This window comes from Nicotiana attenuata, unplaced genomic scaffold (assembly GCF_001879085.1).
Source record: "Nicotiana attenuata strain UT unplaced genomic scaffold, NIATTr2, whole genome shotgun sequence".
NCBI lineage: Eukaryota > Viridiplantae > Streptophyta > Magnoliopsida > Solanales > Solanaceae > Nicotiana > Nicotiana attenuata.
This window is the reverse complement of record NW_017672781.1, coordinates 88,464-98,227: the sequence shown is the minus strand read 5'-3', so window position 1 is coordinate 98,227 and position 9,764 is coordinate 88,464.

Genomic DNA, 9,764 nt, shown 5'->3' with positions numbered 1-9,764 from the left:
TAGATTCGCTGCGCTGGAATCGGCTTAGAAAGTCGGCAGTACTGCGACTTGATGGCGTTTCTGGGTGATATGAGATATCGTGCTCGCTGAGCTCTATGGCCCATCTGGCGAGCCTGCCCGATAACTCAGGCTTATGTAGGATGCTTCTTAAGGGGAAGGTCGTCACTACTTTTATGGGTGGCACTGAAAATAGGGTCGGAGCTTCCGAGAAGCTACGACCAATGCCAAAGCTAATTTTTCAAGGTGTGGATACTGTGTTTCGGCGTCCACTAAGGTTTTGCTGATATAGTAAATAGGAGATTGCGTACCTTCGTTTTCACGAACCAAGACTGCGCTGACGGCGACCTCGGATACGGCCAAATATACCAGCAGGGGCTCGCCTGGACTTGCTTTGGCCAGCAGTGGTGGTGAAGATAGGTATGCTTTCAATTTTCTCAAGGCTTCGACGCATTCTTCATTCCACTGTAACCCATTGCCCTTTCTCAGCACATTGAAAAAATTATGGTACCTGTCGCAGGATCGTGAGATGAACCTGGATAGGGCGACTATTCGCCCCGTCAGCTCTTGCACCTGTTTTTTGTTGTTCATCATCTCAGGTATCGCGTCTATCGCCTTGATCTGATCTGGGTTGACCTCGATGCCTCGTTGAGATACGAGAAATCCTAAGAATTTTCCTGAGGCCACGCCGAAGGCGCATTTCTCGGGATTCAGTTTCATCCCGTACCTTCTCAATATCCCGAAGGCTTCTTTCAGATGGTCGATGTGGTCCTCTTTTCTTGTCGACTTCACCAGCATATCGTCGATATAGACTTCCATAGTCTTACCAAGCTGCTCTTTGAACATTTTGGTGACCAGCCTTTGGTACGTAGCCCCTGCATTTTTGAGCCCGAAGGGCATTACCTTGTAGCAGTAAGTCTCTTGGTGGGTGATGAAAGTCGTCTTCTCCTGGTCCTCCTCGGCCATCATGATTTGATTGTAGCCGGAGTAGGCATCTAAGAAGCTCAACAGTTCATGTCCTGCGGTGGCGTCGATCAATTGGTCGATGTGGGGTAGTGGGAATGAATCCTTTGGGCATGCTTTGTTCAGATCGGTGAAATCCATACATATTCTCCACTTCCCATTTTTCTTTTTGACCATGACGACATTGGCGATCCACTGGGGGTACTTCGATTCTCTGATGGAGCCGTTGGCCAGTAACTTGTCTACTTCCTCGCTGACCGCTTCATTGATAGCGGCGTTGAATTTCCTTCTCATCTGTCGCACAGGCGGATGTAATGGATCGACATTCAGCTTGTGGGTGGCGATGTCCCGTGGGATTCCCGGCATATCTGAATGGGAAAAAGCGAACAAATCTGCATGGTTAGTTAGGAATTCACGATACTTACTTGGGTTGGCGAGGCCGTGCCCGATGTAGGCTTTCTTCGTAAGGTCGGTGTCGTCCAAATGGACTGGGTCGAGATCTTCGACCGTTGCTTTGCAGGCCTCCACGACGTCGAGGTCTCTAACGGCGTCCGTTGTCGGGTTGACCTTAGTCCCCGACACAGCTAATTGCTATGCCTCCGCGCTCGCCCCTTGAGTTGTTGGGTGTGGGCGCAATCTTGAGCTATTTTGTAGCATTCCTGTGCGGTGCGCGGCTCGCCTCGAATGTTGAATACCCCCATGGGGTAGGGAATTTGATCACTTGGTAAAAGCTTGAAGGGACCACTCGCATGGCGTGTATCCACGGGCGCCCTATGATGACGTTGTACGCCGTTTCCTGGTTCATCACGTGGAAAGTTGTTTCCAGCGTGACTCCTCCTGCTAAAACGGGCAATGATATTTCTCCGGATGTCCGTTCCACCGCATTGTTAAAACCAGTTAGTGTTATGCAACGCGGTATTACCTTATCCTCGAGTCCCATTTGTACGAGGACCTTCGGGTGGATAATACAGGTGCCACTTCCGTTGTCAATCATGATTCTTTTAACATCCGTATCAGCGATACGTAAAGTGATAACTAAAGCATCGTAATGAGGGAAAGACAAACCGTCGGCATCAGACTTATCGAAGGTGATACTATCTTCGAAGTCGTCATACCGTTCATGAGCGATGGTCCGCTTTAGTTTGTGCTTGGTGGTGAACTTGACGTGATTGATCGCTAAGTCGTCGGCGTCTCCGACGATCATGTTTATTGTGCGTGCTGGGGAGGGCGGCTTTGGCGGCCCATGGGGTTGTTCCCGTCCGCGTGCGAAGTTGATTTTCCCTTTGTCACTGAGTAATTCCCTCAGGTATCCCTGGTTCAACATCCTGACCACCTCTTGCCGTAGGCCTATGCAGTCTTCGGTTTTGTGCCCCCGTTCCTGATGGAACTCACATAGGACGTTTGATTTCCTTGTGGCGGGGTCTGATTTCATCTTCTGCGGCCACTACACTTTGGTGCCCAGCTTCTCCAGTGCGTACACTATTTCTGAAGGAGACACACAAAAGTTTTGGGCGGATAATAAAAGAGGCGTACCCCTTTCATTTCGGAGAGGGGCGACGTGTCGCTGTAGCGCGTCCGTATGCCTTGGTGGTGGATGAGAGGATCTGGTGTATGGCTGGTGTCGGTCTTTGTTGGAGCGTGGGAGTTGTTCTCGCCGTCCTTCGTTGCGTCGAACCCTCTTTGTTTCTGAGTGTATCGTTGTTAGCCGTTGGGTCGGCCCATTAAGATCATCGTCGTCCGCTCGTACTTCAGCGCAATAGGCGTTGTGGATCTCCTCCCATGTGGTAGGGGGATATTTCATGAGGCGGCTTAGTAGCTTCTTGGTTGCCCTCGAACCATTCCTGTTTAGCCCGTTCTGGAAAGCGGTGACTGCCATGCCTTCCGATACGTTTGGTAGACTCATCCTTACCCTATTAAACCTGGCTAGGTAGTCCCTGAGTCCCTCCCCCGTGGTTTGCCTGACGGCGAAGATGTCGTTGACCCTTGCTTCCGCTTTCTTTGCACCTGCATGGGCGGTGACGAACTTATCCGCCATTTCCTCGAACGTGGATATCGCCTTGGCTGGTAGCTGAGAGTACCACGTTAGGGCCCCTCCCGTCAACGTCTCACCAAACTTCTTCAGCAGCACCGATGGTACCTGTTCTTTTGATAGGTCGTTGCCCTTTACAGCAGTGACATAGTGGATTAAATGATCCTCGGGATCTGTGGTTCCGTCATATACCTTCAAGTAGGGTGGCATCTTGAAGGTTTTTGGGATAGGGTGAGGGGCAGCTTCTTCAGTGTATGGTTGTTCAACGAACCTCCCCACGTCGCGTTTTGGTAGCAACTTGGGAGCGCCGGGGATCTTGTCTACCCTCTCCTGATGTTCTTTCATTTGGTCGCGGAGTGCCTTGTTTTCATTCTCCATTTCTTCCATCTTCTTTAGGATGGCTGTTAGCGTGCCATCGTTGGTCTGTGCCTCGATGGGTTTGTTATTTGCTCGTGCAGCTTCAGGTTCACCCATGGCAGCAGTGGTACCTACCGTTGGTATACACCTGTCGTTACTTTGCGGTGACTTCTCAACCAAGCCACTTAGAGTGCTTGTTAGCCATTCTTCAAGTAGCTTCTTGACACCGCCGGGTGCTCCTTAGCCGCAGATGTGGAAGCTCTTTTTCATGCAAGATTGTCAGATTTCGGATGGGAAGATGAGATCTCTGCACCTGGTGATTGCTAGGGGTTGCATTCAAGATGCCCTCGTCACCGCCTCGTTGAGAGGATCAAGAGAATTGGCTGTAACACCCACTATCGCTTTCATTCTGGTGTTATTTTCAGCATCTTTTGTTTCGTGTGGTTTAGAGAATGGTAGTTGGTTGCCTCTAGGTGGATACTATGATTTTGATTCTCGAACTACCCACCAGACGGCGCAAAAATTGCTTTGGCTCAAAAGTTATCGATATACTTTGCAAGCTTAAAAAACAATCAAAAGTAAGGAAAGGGTAAATCGTAATCAAATATAATAGACCTAGAGATGAAAAATGAAGTTGTTGTTGTAAATCTAATAGTGATAATATGAACTCAAGAGGAAGTATTCGTTAGAGATAGCAATAGAGAGTATGAGAAAATGAGAGAGTTGTATTATTCCAGAGTCCTCCCCTTTACAATGTGAAGGTCTCCCTTATATAATGGGAGACCTTCCTCGAAATAATAAAAAAAATTACAAAAATAGGTAACGTTTTCCTAGTGAAGATACTGAGTCCTAAACGATGTCGCTTTTGTCCCCACGTCCGAGTCGTACCCTTACGTTAGTTGGCGTATACTCACTGGGCGTACCCATTGGCGTAGAGACCCCGACGGTCAAATTTGACCCTATACAACTTTCAACTATTTTCTATAAAGTAATTATATGACAGGTTAAGAGGAACATTCCCCAAGGTTCCTTTAGAGAGGATTGATGTGTAATAACTATGGCTTTCCTAAGTAGATATTCACATTAAGGATGGTGGCTCATGGAATATTATACACGAGGGATAGACTCGCCAAATGGGTTGTGTGTCACTAGCAACCAGGCATGTATATTACGTGATATAGCAGATGAAAGCACAGCACATGTATTTCTCACATGTCCTCACTCCAGGCAAGCGATCCATGGAGTAGCCTAAGGAGCTAGACTAGTCAGTGAAGTCTGTAAATGGTAAAATTCTAATGCTAAAATTTATAGAATGGTATATATATATATATATATATATATGTTGTGTTTGTTAAGCTTATTTTAACTTAAAAGAGGGTGAACGGAAAATAGAGAGAAAATAAAATATTTGAGTTTTCCTCCTTGACAAAGGGACATTGTCCCATATTGGAGGAGGAAAAGACTTTTCATGGGTATATATACAATTGCTCTTCTTCTACCACTTAAAGAGATAAGAAAAAGGCAAGCCTCGCGCCGTCGCTCGCTCGCTCGAATTCGGTCAAATGATCGATTGATTGGACCAAATTTATTTGTTAATAATAAATATTAACGTAATATTATTAAATATCCGTTTTTGTAACGGAAAACTAATATTAAATCCAAATTATCCGTTTGAAGTTATTTTCGGATTGGATTCGAACTTGGACAAATGATCGATTTTTTGATTAATTTTTTGGACCAAATTTATTTGTTAATAGTAAATATTAACGTAATATTATTAAATATCCGTTTCTGTAACAGAAAATTAATAATAAATCAAAATTATCCATTTTAAAATTATTTCCACTGCCCGTCCGTTTTTTGTAACGAAAAATTTGCCCGTTTTAATTTGCGTAAATGACCATTTACGTTATGGCCATTTTATGTAACTGACCTCTGAAGAGTTGCACCTCTTGTTTTGAACTCAACATGCTGGGGCTATAAATAGTAGTCCATTCTCTCAGATTTTCTAAACGAAATTCTGATTCTCCTCCTTTCTTCTGCATTGTTTTAACTACAAAGAAAGCAACAATAAGTTTGATTTGCTACCGATCATTGTGTTCGCTGAAATATTGGGGTTTGAAGTACCGCTACACCAGTATGTAATTCGTTCTATCCTCGGAGGAAATAATCCACAACCTCGAGTACTAGGAGGGGATTAAGTTCCTTAAGGAAACTTTGGGCTCAGATTAAATTATGTTTCTGTTACATTTCCGTTTATATGTTATTTTCTCTTCTCCAGAATTTTTACAAATACAATTTACTAACAAGCTTAAGGAACTTAATTATTTTATGTATTTGTGTTATATTCACTGTTCTGGAGACTAAAATATTTGTGGTTTTCTACTCCATTGGAGATTAAATCTACGTGATTTTAACATTTGTTTGTGTCATTCTTTTACAGAAATGACGAATGACAACGGGAACCAAACCGTTCCTATGGTGACTGCCAATACATCAACAAGCCGAACAACATCGGCATTGGTGTAACGACCCGGTCGGTCGTTTTAAGAATTTACGCCCCGATCCCCTATTAACTGCATTCCCCATGTTTGTTTCTGCTATTGTGAGTTGCTGGGAGGATTTATTTGGAGTTTCGGAGAGTTTTGGGACACTTAGTCCCTAAATGAGAGTTTAAGTTTTAGAATTTGGACCGTAATTGGAACAGTGTGAAGACGGCCTCGGAATGGAATTCAGTTGGTTCCGTTAGCTCCGTTGGGTGATTTCGGGTTTAGGAGCGTGTTCGGATTGTGTTTTGGAGGTCTGTAGTTTATTTAGGCTTGAAATGCCGAAAGTTGTATTTTTGAAGTTTCCGGTTCGATAGTGAGATTTTGATCTAAGGGTCGGAATGGAATTCCGGAAGTTGGAGTAGCTCCGTAGTGTTGAATGTGACGTGTGTGCAGAATTTCAGGTCATTCGGACGAGGTTTGATAGACTTTTTGATCAAAAGCATAATTTGTGAGTTTTTGAAGTTCTTAGGCTTGAATCCGATGCTAATTGGTTGATTAGATGTTGTTTGAGGTGTTTTGAAAATTTGTATAAGTTTGGATAGTGGTATATGACTTTTTCGTGCTTTTGGTTGAGGTCATGGGGGCCTCGGGGTGGTTTCGGATGGTTAACGGGAAGTTTGGAGTTGGAAATTTGCAGCTGAAGCTGCTGAGTTTGCTGTCATAACCGCACCTGCGCCTTGAGGACCACAGGTGCGATCCCGAAGAAGCGAAAGAGAAGCCGTAGATGCGGCCAAGAGGAAGAAGGGTTGGAACCGCAGATGCGGGAGATTAGCCGCACCCGCGAGACCGCAGGTGCGGATAGGCAGTCGCAGAAGCGGAAAGTCCCCGTTTAATGAAAAGTCGCAGGTGCGACTTGGTCTTCGCAGAAGCGGGACTGCAGGTGTGGTCCTAGAGCCGCAGATGCGGTTTCACTGGTCAGAAAAGGAGCAGAATCGAGGGTTTAGTTTCAAAACCTTAGAAATTGATTTGGTAGCTCGGGATTGGCGATTTTGAGAGAGATTTTCACCTGGGTGTTTTGGGTAAGTAATTCTTACTCGGTTTTGACTAATTTCCACGAATCTATGCTTAAATTCATCCATTAAATCCGAATTTGGGATGGAAAAATTGGAGAAAAGTTGGAAAAGTTCTTAGACCTAATTTTTGAGTTTGGATCAAGATTTTGATGTTGGATTGGAGTAATTTCTATATATATGAACTCATGAGAGTGTGAGTATTCTGAATTTATAAATTTTACCCGATTCTGAGACGTGGGCCCGGGGGGCGTTTTGGTTATTTTTCCTAATTTCGCATATTAGCTTAGAATTTAATTAGTGGAATCAGTTACTTGAAGTTATATTTACAGTATGCAATTGAATTGAATAGATTTGGGCCATTTGGAGTGAGTACTCGTGGCAAGAGCGTGGTTTCGGGTTGATTTTGAGCCGGTTCGAGGTAAGTGGCTTGCCTAACCTTGTGTGGGGGAACTTCCCTTAGGATTTGGTATTGTTGATATTTAAAATGCCTTGTACGTGAGGTGACGAGTGCGTACTTGTGCTAATTGTTGAAAATCCTGTTTTCATTAAGTAACTCTAATTGTGTTTCCTTTCCTGCTTATACTACTTGCAATTTAAGCCGCTGTTAGCTTAGAGAAGCATGTCTAATTGCCTTAATTGCTATATTTGCTCAAGCTGCCTTATTTGGATTATGTGTAGGCATGCTAGGTTAGAAATACCTGTTTTACCTTGGTATGAAATTTGAATTGAATTGAGTATTCTTTGTGTTGATGCTGTGTGTTTTACTTTGGGACTACGGGACGGTATCCCTGGAGATCCCCCTGCTTGTTTACTTTGGGACTACGGATTTGTATTCCGGGAGATCCCCTGCACCTATATTGATTTGGACTGTAGTGCGGGATACCAAGAGATCCCAGCACGTATATTGAGGATACTAAGAGATCCTTGGGATACCGAGAGATCCCCAGCATATACATATTGAGGATACTAAGAGATCCTCGGGATACTGAGAGATCCCCAGCACACATATTGAGGATACTAAGAGATCCTCGGGATACTGAGAGATCCCTGGTTGTTATTTTTGTGTTGAGCGGTATTCCTTTTGCGATTATTTTGTCTCTGTTATAGTTGTTGTTATTCTTATTATCCCGTGATACTTCTTACTCTTAGCATTTAATTATATTGTCGTATTCTATACTGTTTTACCTTATTTTTCAGCTATAATCAGTAGGGCCCTGACCTTCCTCGTCACTACCCAACCGAGGTTAGGCTTGGCACTTACTGAGTACCGCTGTGGTGTACTCATGCCCTTTCTGCGCATGTTTTTCATATGCAGATCCAGATACTTCAACTCAGTCCTACTACCCTTGAGGCGGGATGATCCATCAGAGACTTCGAGGTATGTCTGCCACGTCCGTAGACCGAGGAGTCCCTTTCCATTCTCTCTCATAGTATTTGCCCTTCTGTATTTACTTTTGTTTAGACACTCTGGAGTTAGAAAACTGTAGTTACTCCACAGCTTGTGATTTCATGAGATTCCGGTTTTGGGAACTGTAGTTTCAGTTTGAAAGTTGCATTATATATGCCGAGCGACATCCTTAAACCTTCACTATGTTTATTTCGCAAGTTTTTATTTGTTCTATTCTATTGTTTCTTTTTTCGCAATTTTTTAGGCTTACCTAGTCGTAGAGACTAGGTGCCGTCATGATAGTTCACGGAGGGCGAACCGGGGCCGTGACAATTGGCACCGGCAGAAAATCCGAAAATTTTTTCGGGATTGATTTCAAGCGGTGGCAGCAGAAGATGTTCTTCTACTTGACGACTTTAAGTCTACAGAAGTTCATTAAGGAAGATGTTCCTGTTTTGCCCAATAAAACTCCAGACAATTTACGCTTTCCCGTGACTGAGGCGTTGAAGCATTCTGAATTTCTATGCAAGAATTACATTCTTAGTGGACTGGAGGACGATTTGTATAATGTCTACAGTAATGTGGAGATGTCAAAAAAACTGTGGTTGCGCTTGAAAGGAAATACAAAACTGAAGATGCAGGGTTGAAGAAATTTGTTGCTGCTAAATTTTTGGACTACAAAATGGTAGATAGCAAGTCTGCTGTTACCCAAGTCTAGGAATTGCAAGTGATTATTCACGATCCCTTGCTAAAGGTATAAGTCAAATTAATACTGATGTTGAAAGTATTAATTACATTATTTTTACTAACAGAATTTTCATTGAAGGTCTTGTCATCAATGAAGCATACCAAGTTGCAGCGATGATTGAGAAGTTGCCTCATTTGTGGAAGGACTTCAAAAACTACTTGAAACACAAACGCAAGGAGATGTCGCTTGAAGATCTCATTGTTCGGTTGAGAATCGAAGATGACAACAAAGCTGCTAAAAAGAAAGGCCGTAGAAACTCAACAATAACGGGAGCAAACTTTGTTGAGGATGCTCCTCAAAATAATAGAAAGAGGAAGAAGGCTTCTGGACCGAAAAGCAACCCAAGCAAGAAGCGGTTCAACGGAAATTGCTACAACAGCGGGAAAGCCGGACACAAATCTGCAGATTGTCGTGTTCAAAAGAAAGACAAGAAGAAGGGTCAAGCAAACATGGTTGAAAAGCACAGAGAAGTTGATGACTTGTGTGCTATGCTTTCTGAATGTAACATGATGGGAAATCCTAAGGAGTGGTGGATTGATTTTGGAGCCACTCGCCATGTTTGTGCTGTTAGAGAAGCGTTTGCTACATATGCTCCCATTGGACCCGAAGAGATGCTTTCTATGGGAAATTCTGCAATGACCCAAATTGAAGGATGTGGAAAGATATTTCTGAAAATGACTTATGGCAAGGTGGTGACTCTGAACAACGTCCCTCATGTTCC